Source organism: Lepisma saccharinum, chromosome 8 (genome assembly GCF_977018435.1).
Source record: "Lepisma saccharinum chromosome 8, izLepSacc3.1, whole genome shotgun sequence".
Lineage (NCBI taxonomy): Eukaryota > Metazoa > Arthropoda > Insecta > Zygentoma > Lepismatidae > Lepisma > Lepisma saccharinum.
Window position 1 is genome coordinate 19,483,394 of NC_139236.1, and position 22,384 is coordinate 19,505,777.

The window sequence follows — 22,384 nt, forward strand, 5'->3', positions numbered from 1 at the left end:
ATTTCTACGTCGTCGGAATGGGTACTGCTACTAAAATATAACCATACCACATGATATAGTGTAAATTTCTCCCCATGTTGCAAGTGCAAGCGATTTCTAGTTCATTAGCAATACGCTATGTTTGAAAATCATGATGAATAAATGTTTATAGAATCCCCTTCATTCCTTATGGAGAAAAAAACGCAACAACTTCACTTTACTTCACATGACGGAAATCTTCAATGTGATCACTTCATATGCCGGCCTCCGTGGCGGAGTGGTTAGCACGTCGTGCAGGGTTCATCCCGGGTTCGAATCCCGGTGAGGGCGTGGGTGTTCTTTGTGAGTGTATCTTCACATCTTCGCGATTAGCCAAAAGTGGAAAAACAGCGAAGTGAAATAAACTCAATCAACTCACATTGTGAAAGGATAGTTGATTTATTATATTATGCATCTCTGCGCCATTGGAAGTTTGATATTTCCAAGAGAATAATTAAAATAATACTCCCACAAACATTTTCTCCGATTCCCTACAACCATCTAACGATAGACCCCTCCCTTGCCCCAGTAAATTGTGTTGTGACAAATAGTAGTTAATAATAGTAAATAATATAACATTTTGATCTTTTTTCCGAAGGAAATATTATTGTGGAGACCTTCGTAGTTTAATATTCGTGAGCCCTAGATCATGCAATATGCACAAATCTCGATTTCTAGAACAAGAATATGTGCCGTTCAAAATGTTCTGGTTATATGGTTATATACAGAAGAGGCGATTGGGTGCCGAAACTAGGAGGCAAAGGCAGCGGCGGCGACTGGATTTATCATCTAGGGGTGTTGAGGGGGTGCGTAAAGAAATTTAGGGAGTGCGATCAGGCCAGTACCAGGATGTTTTTGAGACGGGCCAAGTCCGAAACCTTGGTTATATATATATATATATATATATATATATATATATATATATATATATATATATATATATATATATATATATATATATATATATAAATTGTCATGAAATATGTCAATTATTAAATAATTAATATCATTAATTAATTCATTTATTTATATATATTTATATTTATAAACATATATAAACAAAATTACTTTGGTCCATTTATAAACTTGTATTGCTTTTTATTAAAATGATAATTAAATTTTCATACATTTATTGTGTTATGCTTCTATAATGGTGTAAATCTATTAATGGTCTCTCGAAAGGAAATATTTCTTTATCAGAGTTGTAGCTAGAGATTTCAGCGTCCAGGACGAGAATTATTTTCGCACCCCCTGCACCAAATTTGCACCCTCCCCTACCTAGACGTAGCTGGCATACTTAGACATTGTAGAAATTTTAGGTACCTACTCTTTTCCGTTGAATTCGATGAGAAGAGAACATAGCATTCAAGAAATGTGACTAATAGAAGAACAGTCTTCATTGAAGCAGTGTGTGTTATTGTTCACATCTGCAACAACGACTGCAAATTAAAAATAACTAGGTGGATGTACAAAAAATGAGAAACTTTAAAGACATTAGTTTCCTATTAAATTAACCTGTAAATGCTATGTTTTATTCCTGACGAAGGGAGGTGAGAAATAGGAGAAATAACAGGTCGGTCTAATTTCTATGATCCAGGGGCCTAGGGTGACAATGACAACAACCTTCGCAGCTACAGCTCCATTTCTTACTAATCCAATTTGATATAATTTTAAAGTCTTATCAATGACTGTAGATGTACTTTTTTTACCTAATGCTGTTACCAGCCCTAAAAAGAGAGAGAGAGAGCAAGAGATGTATGCAACATTCACACACAGGCTGACATCATTCTTTGTCATCCCTTCTTTGTATGTATTCGTATCTTGAATGTATCCACCAAAACTATGGAATTATCCTTATAATGAAGAACATGTTTGAGTGTGAATTAACCACAAAAAGAGAACATTTTCTGAAGACTGCAGTTCGAAAAAAGTCAAAAGAGGGAGTAAATATGGTGAACTGTCCCGACCAAATTGGAACATTTAGTAGCTTCGCAGAAATTGTTATAAAACTAAATTTACTAAGAAACTAAAATTATTAAATATAGTAGACTGCAGACTTCTGCATCTCTTTAGAGACAACCTATTCATTTATACAAGAAGAAAATCTAAATTATTGCAAAATCTTTAAAAAAAATATCCATGTTATTTTTGTAGGTTTGCATCAAAATATTTCATGGTGATGGGGGGAGGGGGGGGGGAGCGGCTGCCACTTCAGGACCAAACGAACAGTGGACAGGAACTTCGACTTCGTTAAAATCCAATCTGCCACACCATCTCCAACAATTAACTGTAAAATTTCTTCGTGAATATTGGGCTTCTAATTTTCTCTGAACTTATTGGAAGACAAGGATTATATTGGGATCATATGGCTTGGAAGAACAGGAAGAACGTATTTAGGAAGGGGGATCTGGACGCCCTGAGAACCTTACCAAGTACTAAAATGAAGTAATGAAAATATTAGCATTTGTTGAATAAATCGATGGTTATTAATTTCCTCTGAACTTTTTAGAAGGCAAGGATTATGTTGGGATCATACGGCTTTGAATGAGACTACAAAGAAGATTTATGTGCACTACTACTCAAAATTATTTATGCATAAAATATAAATCAGAAACTTACTTTTCTCCAACTACATGTAACATCATTTTTGTTATTCAGTAAATATTCAATTATTTATCTATTTGACATAATTTCATTGCCAAGTCACTTGTTTTTATGTAAATTATTTCGATCTTAACTACAGGTAAGCTTCGTAATGAATATGCACTGTTATATCTCTATTCTTAGAGTCATTTTACCTAATCGTGTAATAATAATATAATATTAATTTATATATTGTAATTAGTATTAATTTAATTTTATATAATAATTTAAACATTACTGTTATTAAATATTATTATTCCTGAGACACTTGGTTCGGACCCCCCGAAACATATTTCTAGATACGTGGCTGATATATATATACAGGTTGGGCCAAAAGTCGCAATACATAGGACAAATAAATATGCTGTGATAAGAAACAATGTATTCATATAATATCCTCTACGTGGTTACCATTGGTTTGCAATACGTTTCTTCCACTCTTGATGAACACGCATTAGAAAGAACACTTTAAAAAATAAATAAATAGAAAAACTTAAAAACAAAATGTTATTTTCCTATGTATTGCAACTTTTGTTCCACCCTGTGTGTGTGTGTGTATGTCTGTATATATAATATTTATGCATATATATAATGGTTGTACACATGCACACACATCTCTCTCTCTCTCTCTCTCTCTCTCTCTCTCTCTCTCTCTCTCTCTCTCTCTCTCTGTGTATTCTTCGCATTTGGCTGTTTTTTTTACTTTTCGGGCGCTCTTTATAGCTCACATCTTTAGATTGCGATTTTCAAATCAGCACTGTTGGAGAAGGACAGGAAACTTATAATTCGGTAGAAAACGATAGTTTACCGGTTGACTGAAGGGCAGGTTTTGGCGACTAGTCGATCGAAACTGAGATGGCTGTTTGATAGGGATACCTGACTTTCAAGACTAGTCGGTATGGTATCTGACTGCCACGCGGGATACCCGGGTTCGATTAAGGTCGGAATTTTTCCGGCCTTGTCCTTACTTAAAAACGGATCCGGTTTTCACCCAGCCTCAAATCAGTGGTTACCTGGAGGAAACCGTGGGAGGTAAAGGCGGTCGCAGCGTGATGCTGATAACATCACCTCCAAAGCTGCCGAGATCGAGAATATGTGGGGCCCTATCCCCCACATCCACTAAATGTACCTCCTCGGCACGGTGCTACATGCACGGGGAACTTTTCCTTGACTTCCAAGACGAGACCAAAGTTGAGACATGTTTCTCTAAAGACTGAAAACACTGAGACTTACTGTTCGACACTCTCGTCTCGTTGGATAGTTGGTCAATCAAAATGTGTGGCCTTTGAAAAATTCACCTAAACCAACTTGAAGGGATTGGTACAAGTTTGTTACAGCTTAATATTCAAAATTCCAATGAGAAAACTCTTGAAAATAGAGACAGGACCGAGAACAAGACAAACTTTGTAAAATCGAGACGAGACGGAGACTTACTGTTCGATAATGTCTCCCCGTTGGAGACTTTGGTAAACCGTAATGTAGGCTATGGGGTTTGAACAATACCCAAAACCATAAATACATTATTATTTGCTTTATCACATAAAAATAGGAGTAAAGCTAATTCATTTCATTCCTCAGACGACCTAGGGCACCCGAAGGATTTTTCTGCAGAGGGAGGAGTTGCAGAGTTAAGACCATGTCTTGACTTTCATTTCAGTCGTTAAGAAAATAGTATTACGTATATTAATATTATTATTTTACAAATCATAAAATTGTAATTGAATTCATAATACTTTATTGTTGAAAAGTTCATATTTGAGTCCATTATTATTATAAAAGAATCGAGGTCTTATTATAAAAGAAAAACATACGGAGATCACTTTCTCTGCTCTCCTTCATGGTATCCCTGATGCATGATTTTACGCGTCGAAAGATACTGTAGAAAAAAAAGTAATTGAAAATACCGTCGCGTGTATTGTCAAAGTCAGTTTCAGACTTCCGTAAATGATTTCTGCATTTTCTGGATACCGAAAACGAAAGTCTAGAAATGTCAGTTCAAATTCAAAATTTAAGTTTCATGAACTTGTTCCAGTTATCTCAGGGCAAGTTCTCTCTCTGGCCCCATCTGGTGGCTTCCTTCTCAGATTCCAAGAAAGTTGACCGAGGACTTGTTTGGGTGTCCCTCGCTCCCATCAACAGTCATAAATTATATTGGGCGCTAAGTGGACGAGGGAGGCAGCTGTGGACATGGCCTGCTCTCGCAGGGCCACGCCTCATCCGTTCCCTTGGTCAGTGTTCCCAGAAACCTCGGCGAGTCTCTAAATGTCCCCTTTCGCCTTAACGCGAGTCGCAAGTCAGACTATACGTACAGTCACAAGCATAACCTCTCCCAGCAGATCTTCAGTTGGAGTACAGAGATAGGTATATCCTTACAGTACCCATGCTGATCCAGTCTTTAGGGGTGTGAAACTCAAGTGTCATGTGTTGCCATTCAAGTGTGTAAATTTAGTACCTCTAGCGCCTTACCACCAAGCTCACCACGTGCAGAGAGTGCTTTACCATCAAGGATGAATGATGATTAGTGAGCTACATTTCCAAAAGATCCCCACATACCTAAGGGTATGAGACGCAATGACGATAGAGAGGGGGGATATTGGGGAAGGGGGATATCGGAATCGTGTAAATATAAAAAATATAAATAAAATAATTATAAATATGTAAGAGCTTATGTCCGCTATCGGTGAGCTTTTGTCCGCACTTGTAATATAAGACTGGCAGTGAGCTTATGTCCGGTGAGCTTTTTGCCGCTGAACTTATGTCCGACACTAGGGCAGGTATCGTAATGACTGGACGATACCGTCCTTCTTTTATTGCTTATATGCTCGTACCCATTTCTTCAAACCATATTGCACTATTTTATCTGATATTTTCTTTTTTCCCTTTTGCGTAAAATTTAACACATATATAACCATGTAATGTTTATATTAACACATTTTCCAATCTGGCCCCTCCCTCAAAAAAATCCTTGGTACGGGTCTGGCTGAGAATAGGGCGTAGCGAAATAATAAAGAAATTGAAGAGTGAAAATCAGAGAAAGAAAGAAAGATGGACGGAATGAATGAGACGATTTTACACCAATCTGGTTTGAAATGTGTAGCCTGCGCATGAAGTGGATTTTAACAAATGTTGCAAACATTTCGTTATCGAAACGAATCACACTGTAGAAAGGCATACTGCAATTTCGTGGTTTCTTTCATTTGCATCTACTTGCATCCTTGCGTTTAAAGAATGTTAACCGAGTACCTCTAGACACGCAGCCGTCCACATAAAGTTCGCAACTTCTCCCACAGATGTCGGGTAGAGGATCGCGACTGTCGGCCGGAACAAGATAGAATCTAATTCCGCTCGCTAACCCCAGATGGCAGGTAAATCGCTGCACAAGGTATCAGCTGTAGCACGAGTGCTGTTTTTGGTGAAGGTGTGTGATGTTGCAATGTGAAATTGGTGAACGTTTGTGTGCAATTTGTTCGTGTTTGGAAGGTGCATCGGTCTCAGTGAACTCGCCTCGACAGAGAACAGTCGCATCAGATTCCAGCATAACTCATGCAAGCGGCGAAAAAGACATCTAAACATCACAAGGTAATGAAACCAAAATCTTTAGTAGGCCATGCGTTTTGTGTTATGTAGCGTATATCAGGCGTGTGTGTTTCTTATAAAGGTATCATGCAAGGTTAGTGTACATCGTTGTGCTGTTACAAACCAGTGTCTGCATCTCCAACCAAAATGTGGCGTGAATTGAATGTTGGAAGGGGTAGTAATTTTACTGCGTCAGTCTTCACACCCTGACATATTCGCAGTGGGTGTTACTAACGAGAAAAACGTGCGTCCCCAGGACGTGACAGATAGTTCATAGGGGTCAAAACGTCATATGAGTTCATGTAAACAAGTTACTGCATTGTTTGCAGTAGAAATACGTATGTGTACTGTAACAGATGACTGACTAACAAGCTTATTAACTTTGACAGTCACAATTTCACTCGAGCGATAGCTGTGATATTTTAATCACATTTACTCAGGCACTACTGTGTCAGTGTTGCAAACCGTCTGCAAGAAGCAATTGAATGTTATTTTACACGGACAGTTCCGAATGCCCTCGAAAAAGTGTCCTGGGTTCGGTACCCACTGGGAACACATTTCAGTAATTCGGTTGCGGCGGCGATGCCAAAGTAAGGGAAAGTTACAGCTAATGTATCCTCAAATATCACAGAACGTGATTTTGTGCCAAGATAGCATTTATTTTGTCTAGTTATTCTTGTTTGCTGGTGGAAGGAGACATCATTTCCCCCGCGGGGGTTCCTTTCCCTTACCTCGTCTAGTGCCTCCATTTGTTCGTATCGCACTTCAAAAAATATATCCAGTCCAGGCTACCCAATCGGAATTGGACCTACAGTTCTAAGCAGTGGCGGTGATTGGGTGTCAAATTTAAGGGGTGGGGGCAAGTACAGTTCACTTTCTCTTTGTAGACAAGGCTTAGCATTCAGAGGTCATGGTGTTGAGCAAAAAGTGGGAAGGAAACTGCCCCCCTTGCCCCTCTTAATCGTCGCCACTGGTTTTAAGTAGAATCCGAAATAATGTGCAATGTGCCTCTATCGATCGAGAATCGAACCCGGTAGAGGCGTAGTAACGGGGGGTGTAGGAGTACATTGTATCCCTTAATTTTTGGAGGGTGTTCAGTACTGCATAAATCCCTAGATCCAAGTTGTACCCCCTAAAATACTTTTGACACCACGCAAGGTGCTGTTGTTAAAAGAACCTATTTTCTAATAGCTCAACACGTTTAAGGAAAAAAAAACAATATTGTTTACAAACATTAACTCACTTTACATGTGAATTCAAACCATTGCAAACCTATTCTACTATACATTGTGAGTTAGTTCACTTGTTCTCTTGTGAACCTTTTAAAGGAGATGAAAATTGCTTACAATGTGTGTGTAAGGGTGGAATCGGGCAAGGTTAAGTTTGAGAAAATCACGCTTTTCTAAGGAAGTAGTCTATTGATAAATAAGATATAAATCTGCATCACAAGAGTATATAACTGATCATCTTCCCTTTTGAATTTTTAAAATGTAAATTTCCGAAACTAAATACTTACACAATTAGCACAGAGGATATTGTGCGACTGTTTACCACCTATGTATATAAATTATGTATAACTTTCACATTCCATCACTTGGCGGACAGAGAATTATTTTCTGGGAGGGCACAGACAGCAGCGCCGTCAGGATTAAACATCTAGGGGGTGCTTAGGGGGTAAGGGATGAAATTTAGGGGGTGCGATGTTGAAAATAAAGAAAACATGAATGCAATGACGATCGCAGGATTCCATCACTCGCGGTAAATAATTTCCCGAGCACAATTCGATGATCTGCTGAAAGCAACTGAAATTTTTGTTGCAGCGCGATTTGGAGATAGTAGGCGGAAAATAAAAATGTTTCTTACAGTGGCATCCTCAAGGGGGGGTTGGTGGGGGTTATAACCCCCCTTTGTCCCAGTATAACTAAGAAAAGAAAATCAAAGGTAGGAAAAGTTGGCGAAATGAGAGCTGACTACCAGAAAAAGTCAAAAATCCTGGGCACGCCACTGGTTTCTTATCAACAATGTCAACAATGGTAAAGAAAATTTAATTTTGTTCAAAATTGTTTATTTAAGTGGTCTGTTTGTGGTTTTCAATAATTGCCTACAGCTCAGTGTGTTTTTTATATTGTTTTTTTTTGGGGGGGGCATTGTTGATAAATGTATTTTTTTTACCCCTACTCGTTCTTCCTCTTTTCTCCAAGTCTCACTGGAACAATAATTTCAGTTGCTTTCAAGATATCAGGTAGTGCTCGGGAAATTATTTAACACGAGTTATATCAACGGCTCCCCTGGAAAATGGATGTTACTCTAAAATTATGTATTTCACACATTTCAATTTCATTTCAGTTACAGTAATTTATGTTAATTATCATAATAGTATTGCAGGAACATGATTTCAAACTAAAGTTGTTGTTTTGTATTTTTAATTTTTAGAGCAACAAGCTGGGAAAATGTGGCTAGTTTGCACCCTCTATCCGTGGGAAAATACCTTGCTTGCCTCTCCCTGAAAAAGAATTCTCGGCTCGTCCGTGTATGTCATTGGTTTCCCTTCAACAAGCTGTTCCTTTCAAATTTCCAAACATGTCATTGTTGTGGTGCTAAAGTCATGCCAAAATGAAGAAAGTCGCTAGTATTCTTCAGTTTCGTATTGTCATAGACGCCTACTAAAATTTGATTGATATTTGATTTAGTGGCTAAAACATACATGCATGTTTCAAGTTTTATTTTCAACATCTCACCCCCTAAATTACATTCCGCGCCCCCTCAGCACCCCTAGATGGTTAATCCTGTCACCGTCTGTATGTGTGTGTGACCTAGATATTTCTGCTTTATCTTCATTATAGGAAATCTGCATATAATCTCTTTCTCCATGCCTCCCCAATGGCGCAGTATTAACGTGATCGTTTTGTAACAAGACGTCAAGACTCATTTACCTGTGGCGCACATTCCGGTTTCCAACAAATCCTCTTTTAATTAGCTTATTTGTGCTAAACTTTATTTTATTCACGGGCTGTCTGGCAACTGCAAGTCATAGTACCCTGTGTTAATCGAACATTTATTTGTTTCTTTGGACAACAAAATCATTACTTTTCATGACTTTAGTCTTCCCTTTTGGGAGGGGCGTGTGCCTCCTGCCCCTCCCGCCAATGCCCATCACTATAAGCAGAATTTATAATTTATCTATTTATGCACAAACAGTGGCGGCTCCTGGTGAGCCAAACTAGAAGGTACGATATTCGGTCAACAAGGTATGCGAGTTTAATGACGAATTTTAAATTTATTTACAGGCAACGTAATAAGGAATTGTGATGCTCTAATATAATCAAGGATGTATTTAGGGGTGTCCAGGGGTCCGGACCCCCCGAAATACTTATGAAGTACTATAATTAAATAATGAAAAAATACTTGTTTAGCATTTATTGTATAACCGATGGTTATAATTTCCTGTGAACTTAATGGAAGACAAGAATTATATGACGATCATATGGCTTTGAAGAACAGTACTAAAAATGTATGCTTGCACACTACTATTTATGATAATATGCATAAAATATTAATGGGGAACTTTACTTTTCGCCAACTGGATCTAACATCATTTTTTTTTTATTCAATATATATATTCAATTCGTTATCTAAAGTATTTGACATTAATTTCTTTGCCAAGGCAGTTGTTGTTATACAAATTTTGGCGATCTTAACTACACGTAATGAACACATTATGTTATATCTATGTTCTTATTTATTTAGGGCCTCCCCGATGGCGCAGTGGTAGCGTCGTCGCCTTGTAATCAATAGGTCCCGGGTTCGATACCCGTCGGAGGCACATAGTAGTTCGGATCCCACTTTAAACTGTAGGTCCAGTCCCAATGAGCCTTACTGTGCATAAAGTGGACTTAAAACACCAATTCAATCAATCAGTCAATCTCTGTTCTATTTGGTCTTTTTACCTATTCATGTAATAAAATTATAAGATTGATTACTTTACATATTTAAATTAATATTAATTTGATTTAATACAATCATAATTATTTTAATGTAAACATTATTATTATTATTATTAGTGAGACACTTGCTTTGGACCCCCCTGAAATACATTCCTAGATACGTGCCTCCTATTATTTAACAGTAATACAAAGATCATGAAAGATGGAAGAATAGAATGCTAGCAGATTTAGCCGTAGAGTTTTCTAACTTAACAGAGATAAAGAAACACAGAAGGGAAATTGTCACACAACTTTGCCCCTTATCGGGAATTTTTAGTAATATGTATTTTAGATCTACATAATGTAAGACTACGTCATTGCCAAATGTAGTTTCCTCTGAACACACAGAAAAATAAAAGCAATGCATACGTGTGATAACTTTGCAAGTAACAAGAATCTGCAGGTGACGTCCGTGACGGAGTGGTTGGCACAGTGCGTAACGACGCCAGGGGTCCCGAGTTCGAATCCAGGCCTGATGATGAGAACAATGTATTCGTTCGAAACGTTGGAAGCTAACGCTGACTTAACCTGGCTGGTAACCCGAGAACACCTGTTCGATTCTGTTTTCTCTCGTTTCATTAAATTTCAAGTAAGCGCAGAACAAGGTCCAGAGTTTTATCTGTTCCAGAAACATGCTTTTAAAACCTGTTGTAAGATAGATATCTTTCAAATAACCACAAAATTCTGACGAAATGAAAATCATGCGAATTTGCAGTAAAATAAAGGTAATGAATATGTGTTGTTCTAAATTGAAATATATCGTGCCTTCTCCCTGTGTAGTGGTGAAAAAAAAAAGAAGAAGGTAACCGAAATTTTACTTTGTGTTTACTTTGCTTATTTTGTGTTAATTATAAGAATTTAATCACTCTACTATTCAAGTTAAAACTCTCTACCGTACAATTACATGTTCTACATGTCATCCTTCCTTTTGAATAACGATTCCATGCGCTCGGTTATTCTGCAAACCATTTCCAGAGCACTGTTCGGTCGTTATGTCAGAGAGTACTGATTCAATCTTTGTGCGAATATAAGCAAGTATGAATGTATGTACGTGTACAAAGTGTGTGTGTGTTTGCAAGATGTGGAGCTCGGATTTTGGACACCCTAAATAAAGATAACTTTCCTGAGCCACTGGAGCTTAAGCTCGACCAGCACTCGAACCCGGGCCTCTTATGAACTTTTTCCTTACAATAATAAAAAAAATACTTTTGCGACTTCTTTTTCAATTTCTCTTTGTATCTACTTTCTTCATTTTTCTTACTGTTGTCTATATAATTTCTCAATAGCTCAACAGCACACGCACCCATGTCTTTCGCTAAGAACTCCGCTACGGAGGTCGACAGCCTACTTAGCCATCCTGGTTTCGCCTAATTTTTCGTTTCAGCTGTTGTACCTTTGCGGAATTATCTCTGCCAATGATTGTGCATCGTTGCATATTTATTATAGCTCTACATCTAAATCTTTTATAAAATTGCATATTTTGGCTAAAAGAGCATTTAGTTTACTGACCGAGGGTGATTCGGCGGAGGAACTGGTCGGATTGGGAAGGTGTTCCATCTCTCTGGCACTGGCATTTCCACTGCCATTGGCCTCGGAGGGGGAGGGGACGTTATAGACATCCTTAGTCCGGTTCTCTTTTAAAAGAAAAAAAAGTGGTACAGTGAGGTGTAAATTGCCGTTGTCAGGAAATCATTGAATAACACGCTAAAATGCTTGCAGGTGACACTACACTGAAAAAGAACGATGCATCGTATATTTAGGTAAAGTTAAGGTAAAGTTATGGTAAAATTCCCCGTTCATATAGCCTAGCACCGTGCCATGAAGGCACAGTCTCGATCTAGGCCATTGTGGAGGTGATGTGATCAGCACCATGCTCCGGCTGCATTTACCCCTCAGTAGTGTTGCCCACGAGACGAGACGTTGGCCTGTCTCGTCTCGAAAATATTCGTTTGTCTCGGGACACATGATCAATCTCGTCTCGTCTCGAATTTTTAAAAAGCCTGTCCCGTCTCGTCCCGTGGGCAACACTACCCCTCAGGTTTGGGCCTCTCCGATGACGCAGTGGTAGCGTCATCGCCTTGTAAGGGGTTCCGGGTTCGATTCTCGGTGGAGGCACTTAGCGGTTCGGATCGCACTTTAAACTGTAGGTCCAGTCCCAATTAGCCTTATTGTGAATAAAGTGGACTTAAAACATCAATCAATCAATCAACCCTCAGGTTTGCCTCCAGGTACCCATTGATTTGAGGCTGGGCGGGCCCCGCTTTATGCTGGGACAAGGCCTAAAAATTCCGAGCTTAGATCACCCACCCACATGTCAGTCAGACGCCTACTAGACCACCGCTTCTGCCAAAATAATATAAATTATAGGAATTCCTGCACGTGCTTTAGATTCCATATGTTTTGAGCTATTTTTCTCGTGTTCTCGTGTACTTTTTTTTTTAATCGATAATTTTCAACTTGGCAAAATTTCTCATATTTACCAGTTTTGTAAACAGCGGCAACTTTCCTTTAAATGCACAAGAAACTATAGTTAAACCCTGTTTGTGGTTATCACCTTAGTGCAGCCATGAACGTATCGGTGTTAGTCACCGATTACTTCATAATAAGGCATTATGTAATCAGGAAATACAAGGCGAGGCAATTATCGTAATGAATGCTAAGGCATGTTAACAACAAAGTTATCAGGTTCCCCTTCAAGATTTCTTAGTCAAACTTTTCGCGCTAGATTTCATGCCAAGGTTGCATGATGCGATTACCGAGCCAGGTTTTGCTGAGCACATAATATTCCGTTGAACAGCAGCACTCGGGGCAGGTTCCATGACGCTTCACCTACTCGCTGGGTGACATTGCAAGCTTGCGTTACGGGTTTCGGTACTGTTATCGACCTGTCCTTGCATTGCAACTCTTTACACATTGTGCGTTCACTTTTTCTTTTAAACTTCGGTCGCGCACACGTACAAATGCACGCTTTCCTTTTGCCGGTCTCCTCGTCACTCTGCCCGGACGCTGGGCCACATCCGTGCTGATGAGAACAGCGCAGTTTCGCCTTGGCCGTGACCTTGGCAATTTTTCGGCCGCGTTTTTATTGACACCGAGTCACATCGGACCTGCTTTCGGCCTAACTTTTACACTGCCGTATCAAGCACCACCATTTAGGGGGGGTCCACTGGGATGACGATAGCCCCTCCCAACCAGGATTGTTAATGGTCCATGAATTTTAAGTAAACACTATTCCGGACCAAGAGAGAAAATCAGCAAGCATAAATGGGTTCTGGACCGTAACGAACCTTTTTATCTGCAAAGTATTTCAGTTCGGTCCGAACCGTTATTCGGGGTCAATTTGAATACGGTCCAAGTTCCGTATTGAAATGAAACAATAGGCAACCTGGACCGATTTTAAATTGTACGAGAAAAAAATGGTTCCGGTCCTGTTACTGAATCAAGTAGAACCCATTAGAACAACCTCATGGTTGTTAAAGGTCCAGGAATTTTAAATAAGTTCAATTCCCGTCCGGGAGAGAAAATCAACAAGCGTAAATGGATTCTAGAGCGTAAATAACTTTTTTATCTTAAAATATGTCAATTCTGTTCAGGAACCTTATTTCCGTATCAATTTAAATACGATCCAGGACCTTTTTTCCAGGATCAATTTAAATACGTCCAGAAACTGTTTTTCCTGATCAATTTAAATACGGTCCAAGTTCCGTATTGAAATTGAAATGAAGCAATACGCAACTTGGACCGAACTTAAATTGTGCGAGATAGAAGGTTCCAGTCCTGTTACGGAACCCAATAAAACCCATTAGAATTTATGAGTTCCTGCACCCAACAACCCTGCTCCCAACTGCCAGGTTTTGGGATAATATTTTTGAAGATTCAAATGTTCTCTTCACAAAGTTTAACAGAATAGGCTAATCGGAACTGGACCTACAGTTAAATTTTGGATCAGAACCACTGTGCAACATGCCTCAAAAGGGGCTCGAACGCGAAAGCCCTTGAGAGAATAGGTTGTGATTTTCTTTGCTTTATCACTTTACTCTTCATGGTCATTTATGATTGATTGATTTGCATTATTTTCCTTCGCTTTTTGTGCCACTTTGCGAAGATGAGGATGAGTGATGGCATGATGAAATTGATGAATGGACACTCATAAACATCCATGTCAGGCCTGGATTCGATCCCGGGACCCCTTTCGTCGTAGCGCGATGTACTTACTCATGGTCATTATGAGAACGACATTCAATAATAAAGCATCTAGCCTATTCGGCTTGGTTGTTTGTGAATGTCCATTCATCAATTTCATCATTTTATCACTCATCCCCATCTTCGCAAATTAGCCAAGAGGCACAAAACTCGAAGTAAAATAAAATAAATAAATCAATCAAATCAATCAACCGATTCGTCGAAATATTTCAAATGATCTTGTTCAAATGTACCTATTTCTCGAGACTATAGCTGTGACATATTTTGGAAATTTGATTTTTTATTCCAGAAATGCAAAATCAATCACTTCAGGAGGAATTATTGTGTAGAATTCGAGATTTTCAGTGTCTGGAAAATTCAAACATTTTCCATCCCGAAAATTTCTCGAGTTAGTCAAGAAAGGGCGAATTATTCCAGTCCCGAACGTCAGAATTGTGACCACCACATCGGCAGAACATCCACCGGTCGAACATGGCAGTGTAAAAATTCGGCAGAAACCAGATCCAATGTGACCATACGGTAACTGTTCGAAGCTCTCGCACAGATCTCGGAATCAGAAGTTTTATTTATTTGCTTTATTTATTTTGTGTCTCCTCTGTGCAGGGTACTAATTAATACCTTCCATTTCACTCTAGTAAACCTGGCAACAGTTGATTTTATCTAAACTAAACTGCGTGGCAACAACAGCTCCTGAGGGCAGATGCCTTCAAAACAGATTTTACTTCGGGTGCTGAGTGGTCAGCGCATCGAATCCCATCGCTGCTGTTATCTGGTTTTCTAGACCAGACAACTTATTTCTAATTGTCCTCATGATCCTGGTTCAACGCGTAAATTATGGAGTTCCCAATATGGATCAAACCGAGGACAGTTCGCACCAAACGCAAGAACACGAACCACTTAGCTGCGAACTTTAAACTACTTCATGAAGAGCTTCGAAACATCAGTGCGAATTGCCTTCACGGCCACAACTATGACACGTAAACAATTCGTGAAAAATTAAATATTGAAAATAGACCGTGAGCACTCTTGAAATATAGTTCTGTGAGGTAATGGATGATTCCTTGTGAATCGTGAGTTTTAATATTTTGTTATACAGGGCGGCACCGAGCCGACTGATACATATCAAACGACCTTCAAAACAGGAGAACCGAGCGAAACCATCAGTAGATTGATTTATGCCATTATCTGTATATTATCCAAAGCTTACAAAAAAATATTTTTTTTGAAAATTGCTTTGGAGAGATGGCTTCCGTTTTTGTCTATTATTATTATTATTATTATTATTATTATTATTATTATTATTATTACGTATTTGCAAGCGGTTCAGATATCGCTTTACCTGCTCGGTCACCCGATCTACTAGTTCCGGACTTTTTTTCTGTGGGGATTCTTGAAAGGCCGCGTGTTCCGGAGACGGGGGTGTGATGACTATTCAAGCCATTGTTGACGAAGTTGCGGTAATTCACGAGGACCTACTGTATGAACCGCGTGTATAGCAACTTCTTCCTTTAACTATATCTGCTTCTCCACCATATTAGGATAATTGCAGTGGGATGAACCATAACAAGAAGCGTTGAAGAAGGGAAAAATAGAAAAGAACACCCATCGCCAGGCCAGGTGGCAAGCGAGTTGCGAGTACTTTCCACCGAGGTGGTTAATGTAGCTGCAGCCAACTGAGTTGGTTCTCCATCCATTGTAAGAACGACGTTAATGTAAAAAAGAAGAAGAACGTGGCTTCTTCGCACGTGACTTCTGCCATTCGAACAACCAATAGGATTTCTCAAAGCCACGTGTATTTGTTTGCATTGATTTCCTTCTTACAAGGAAGAGAGAATAGATTGGTTCTGGTCCCTCTGAGTAAGTCGTAAGGTGGTTTAGTGTGTGTGTGTGTGTAAGCATTGTTTCCTGAAAACTAATCTTATACGTTGTAGGGTACATACACAAAGGTTCACGTACCATGTACGTAAATATGTTCCTAATTGCAAACCTTGAACCTTAAGAGATTTGAATTATCTTACCTTTGAATTGATATCGTGCTTACGAAAGCGCTTGTCGATTACGAAATTATTTTCTGTATGCTTTTCCTTGTTTTTTCCCTTTAGCTTCTTGATGGTAAAAGTCATTCTGTGTTGGTTACTTTTGGATAAATTGTCCTTGAACTTACAACATTAGGTACTTCATGACCTTCCGTTTCTGTTTCGTCATTTTGATGTATTTGTACACAAACATACACATAAATAAATACACGTGTGTGTGTGTGTTTATATATATAGTAGCGTCGTCGCTTTGTAATCAAGGAGTCCCGGGTTCGATACTTGGTGAAGGCACATAGTGGTTCTGATCACACTTTAAACTGTAGGTCCAGTCCCGATTGCCGTTACTGTGCATAAAGTTGACTTAAAACACCAAATCAAACATACATACATATATATATATATATATAAAGGGCGGATGACGTTCCTAAGTACAGCCAGCTTCAAATGTTACTGTAGTTCATCCATATATAGACCAACTCTTATTTCCACACCAGGCTTCACCAGGGGGATCGGGTTAGCATGCTACTAAGTCAAGGAGCGGTTCGGTTCCTGAGTAAGATATTCACTTTTTTCACTGAGCTTGTTCCACCATCTTATTTAATAGTTTCATAATTCATCTTTAATTCCGCAATTAATCTGGAGAGAGAGAAAAGCGACATAAAATTAATAACACTAAGTTTCTGACCAAGGCAGTTTATTAAGATAAAAAACACTTAACGGGTAACGTTTCAACCCTGTATCAGGGACTTCCTCAGACGAAGAACTAAACTAAACATATCGGAAATTTGATATCGCGAGATATCGTCACAGACGATACGATATTTTCTTCCGTATCGTCATATCGGTGATATATCGTCTCCACGATATAGATCGCCAAATATCGTGATGATATATCGCTGAAACAATATATATCGCTAAAATATCGTGACCATATATAGCCAAGACGATAAATGTCGCCAAATATCGTGACGATATATCGCCTACATGATATATATCGCCGACACGATATATATTGCCAAAATATCGTGACGATATATCATCTAGTGTATCGCCTGGACGATGTTTTTTCAATATCGCGACATGTCATCTTGACGCTTTGTAGCAGCGTAGAGCCCATTTATTTTGATGTCAATCATTTGGTATCTTCTTCTTCCCCGGATTTTCTTTCCCTTGACCATTTCTTCAATATCATCACTTAGGATACAATTTCTTCTCATCCAGTGGACATCAGATTTCTTTTTCTCTTCATAATGATCTCCAGCATTGATCTCTCTTCTCCCATTTCTCACTTTTTCTGTCCATTTCACCCGTTCGATTTCTCTATAACCACATTTCTACACAAGTTTCTGAAAAATCTAGATACCTCAACCTCACGCTATTTCCCGCCAACGAATGCCCGTTCAATACCCTTTATTGACCCACAGGCATATACTCGCCCTGCACTTTCTGGATCAATGCCTACTGCATTCCACTGAAATGTCTCGTGGGAACTAACACTAGCAAAGTTATATAGGCTGAAGTATGTAGTACGCGATGTGAAACAACTCTTGGAAACTCAGACTAGACCCTTTAGAGAATAAAGTTCGACCTTTCGAAGCATGAAAATTGGCATGATAAGGGATTCATGAGTATATATCGCGTGATGATATTCCTTTCGTGTCTTGCGAAGACTTGGTTGTTTCAGTCGGTCATTCTTCTTCACCCGAAGTCTTCCAAGCCATTAGCCTAGTTTGAAGAGGGAAACAGGCTCACGTATGAACGAGTTGTGCGTCGAATCGTGCGTGATGATTGATCTAGATGTTCTTCTCCTATGCAAGACATGTTTAATAAGGTTCAGCCACAGTCTCCAAAGGGGTGTTCATTGGACGGTTCCTATGATCGTATGAGCTTGTCTTTATTTTTAACTATCGAACCGTGGGCGAACTAGGGTGGAGGGGACGATAATACTCCTCTGAGACGTATAAAAATGCGAACATTCCCTCGTGATAATTCAAATCTTCAAAACACCCAGAACGATATCAGTGCAATAAAAAGTGTTCATTAAAAAAAAGGAAGGGTATGTTACGAATGAATGAATTTCGCTGAAATCTTGTACTTACCTTCCTAATGAGCAATCTATAAGCCTCCTAAAATGGGTGTGCTGTTCTCGAACTAACTAATTCTCTAGCCTTCTTAAACCCGAAGGTTTATGGCTGCAGCAGCACAAGCCTTCCATCTGTCCCTATCCTGAGCGAGATCAATCCAATCTTTTCCATCCTTACAAATATCCATTAGGGCCATCTCAATGTTATCCTTCCATCTACGTCTTGGCCTTCCTACTAGTATCTTACCATCAGGTTTCCCAACAATAATCCTGTGAACTCTTTTTTCCTCCTCACATTCGTGCCACATGACCTACCTAACTAAGTCTCCTTGATTAATTATTCTAATAATATCTGGAGATGAATACAAATTGTGTAGTTGTAAATTATGTAACCTTTTCCACTCACCTGTCTCCTCATTCCTTTTAGGTTCAAATATTTATTTAAGGATTTTATTTTTAAATACTCTTAAGTTATGCTCCTCATTTAATCGGTGTGCTCTGGCCACCATATTGGAAAATGGCGATCAATTTTAGGTTTTTGCCTTGTCTTTCATCAACCGTTGCAGATACGGGGAAAAGTTCCAAGCCAAAAATGTTGTACGTGATGAAATGACGATTTTTATTCGTATATTTTTCGTTTTGTTTTCGTTTTCTTGTTATAATGTAGATTACCTCACGTTTTATGTCACAGAAATGGCTATAGAAGACAAGCAATCAATCACCTTCTCCAAGGCGTCTAAACTAAAACGAACAACAACTCAACAATTAACATAAAAGTAAATGACGATCGTCCCCTCTTTTAGTGTTTAAAATTAAACGATCACCCGAAAAACGATCTCTAAAGCTTGACCTAAAAGTTAAAGTGTAATGAACTTATGACAGCTAGAGAAAGGTCATTCTCCCCCTTCGATATGAATGTTAAATTAATTCATTGTGTTATAGTGTTGCCCACGAGACGGGACACACTTTTTAAAATTCGAGACGAGACGAAACAGCTCGTGGAAAGTCTCGTCTCTTCTCGAAAAAATATAAACAAAATAGCTAATCAATTGCAAATATTTATTTATTCGGAATGAAGCATTTTCATTGGAAACCTAAATCAGCTTATATTACATGAAAAAAGATCTGTAAGATTCCCCCTCGAAAAATCCTAATTCGTCACACGGTGTCCGTAACGAATTTGCCCAGACTTTAGCCTCGTGTCCCAGCTATCTTAACTTGCAAAATTCCTGTATCTTTCTATTGACATTTCCTCAGAATACCTTAAATCTGGCAACTATCTGCTACCCCAAGAGCTCTCTTCCATTCATCCTTGCGCAAAACGATCCGGATGTAGTCACTACCATTGTTTACTACGGCCCTGTTCCACCCATACTTTCGACAATCGTAATAATATTTCTCGCCCAAACAGACTCCTCTTTCATTTGCGACCCTCTTCTCAAAATCCACAGTAGCCTCTAGTGCTGGTTGCAAACTCCAAAGATTTCGCATAAAGAACCTAGGTAGAGGTGAAGTTCCAAGTACCATGAAGGCACATTTACGGGATGTGGGGGAAAGGTAATTTTGGAGGCGAAGTGATCAGCATCACACTCCGGCCGCGTTTGCTCTCCAGGATGGCCCCCATGCACCCATTGATATGAGACTGTTGAGCCCCGGAGCTGCTTTATGCGGGGACAATACGGAAAAATTCCGATTTTTATTCATGCACTCCGGGAATCGAACCCGGGTCTCCCGCCTGGCAGTCAGGCGCCCTACCGACTACACCGCCGCGGCTCTAAAAACCTAGTAAAAAGCTAATGCACTCAGATACTCTGCTTGACGCAAAGAACATAAAATTGCCTGAAGTCATAGGAGTAATAAGCGACATGTGACAGCAACAAGTGTAGCTTGGAAATGAACCCTCAGTAATAAATGCATCCTTCCGAACGAAAGCGACTTGACCGACAAGCGGCACTTGTAGCTTTGTCGCTTACGTGTCGTTCGGACTGGGTCATTTTTTAATATCGTGCATAGTGTCGCCTCTGTCTGTTGGTAGCAGCCCGTAACACGTGTCGCTTCAGGATTTCACCAGTCGAACGCAGGTTTGTGCCTGCCATGTCGCTGTGAAACGTTGATATCGATTGGCTCGTTCCAAAGCGACATGTGTCGCGTGTCGCTTGTCGCTTCGGTATGAAAGCTTCCTAAAGAGCTTGTCGCTTTGCTGCGAAAACCGTGTGTCGCCTGTCGCTTCAACTTGAAAGCTATTTTGGGGAGATTGTACACCGAAGCGATAAGCGACACGTATAATTCGTACTCAAGCGACAAGCGACACGATCCCCTTCAGTCTGAAGCAAAACATTCACCCCGAATCCGTGAACAACGGACCGAGGCGACAAGAGACACGTGCAGCTTTTCATGTGCCTTCTGTTCGAAAGGTTGCATTGACTACTGAAAGTTCATTTCCAAGCGACGCGTGTCGCTTGTCGCCTATAACTTTAGTGTGAAATCTTCCTATCACGAAACTTTTCGAACCGAAGCGACACAACAAGCTGCACGTCTCACTTGTCGCTTGCATGTTGTTTTGCTTAGGCCATTTTCTGGATACCATGTGTCGTCGTGCTGGTTGTTATCTGCGCATGCACGGTGAATACTTGCTTATAAACTGAAGTGTCCCTGTCGTTTGTTGCTTCAGCGTGAAACTTTTGTGTCGTTTGTTACATTCAACAAGCCACAGGCGAGAAGCGACAAGTACATGTTTCGCTTGGAAACGAACTCTCAGTAAACGTAGCCTTCCGAACCGAAGCACCACGCGTCTCTTGTCGCTTGCGTGTCGCTCAAACTGAGTCGTTTTCTTACGTAATATCGTGAGTAGAATCGCCTCGATCTGTTGATACTGCCCGTTCGGTGAATACATTTTGATCATAGACGGAAGGCGATCTTCTCGCGTGTCGCTTCAATATAAACCCCTGCGTGGTTTGTCGCCTGTCGCGGCTACTTCTGTCTGAAAGCTCCTTACGTGTACGATGGATAAAGAGTGGATGGGAGCCAGAAAAGCAAGGTAGATTCTATACACTATCTAGCTATTGATACTCCTGTTCTTATGATTAAAGAATCATCATATTTATTCTCACTATACAGTGAGCAAAGTGATTTAAGGTTTAACCCATTTTCGAGAATAATATTTTGTGATTTCTCCCAGTTTTAACTTTTGTTGGCGTAATATCCTGCATTACTTTTACGAGACGAGACGGGACAAACAAATATTTTCTCTTCTCATCTCGTGGGCAACACTAATTGTGTACTTTTCAAGGAGGACGATTTCGTAATTTTAAACGTCAGGAAGATGAGGGGCGATCGCTACCTACTCTTCCATTATTGGAAATGTATTGTTCTCTCATACATCTCTGCTCATGTATAAAGGCGCCAGTCCTAGCAACATATACAGCCTACAGCATTATCAATAACTCGATATTTCCCTTAGTTTCAAGAGCTTAACGTACGTAGTTGGTTTCGCTCTTGACACGAGATGGCATGAGCGTCAGTTGTATGGATCCTAACCCTTGGCTTTCAAGGAACTAAGTGGAAATTTAAGGAGTAATCGGTCATAGTTATGTGGCGAGTGCTCTGGACAGCTGGTTCAATATTTTTGTTTATCAGTTGTCACGAATGCCAGACTTATTTCAGCCTGTCGGACGACATTGAAATGATTTGAAATACCGTGAGTGGCAACAAATTGCGAGATCCACCGAGGTTTCATTGTTAATTTTTAAAGAATAGAGAAAAGGAACATGAAAGAAGCTGCGGAGAATGAGACAAATGAAGAGAATTAGTGAGACACACGTTCAGACATTTACACGTGGGAA

At 39.6% G+C, this 22,384-nt stretch overlaps 1 protein-coding gene across 1 annotated transcript in view; it reads left to right on the top strand.

Moving 5' to 3' along the window:
* Positions 1–6,045: 6,045 nt before the first annotated feature.
* Positions 6,046–22,384, top strand: part of Mgat4a (alpha-1,3-mannosyl-glycoprotein 4-beta-N-acetylglucosaminyltransferase a) — a 534,709-nt gene continuing 518,370 nt past the window's right edge. The window contains exon 1 of the mRNA XM_083126326.1: positions 6,046–6,240. The gene's annotated coding sequence lies outside the window, so the exon portion shown is untranslated. The remainder of the gene's footprint in view (positions 6,241–22,384) is intronic.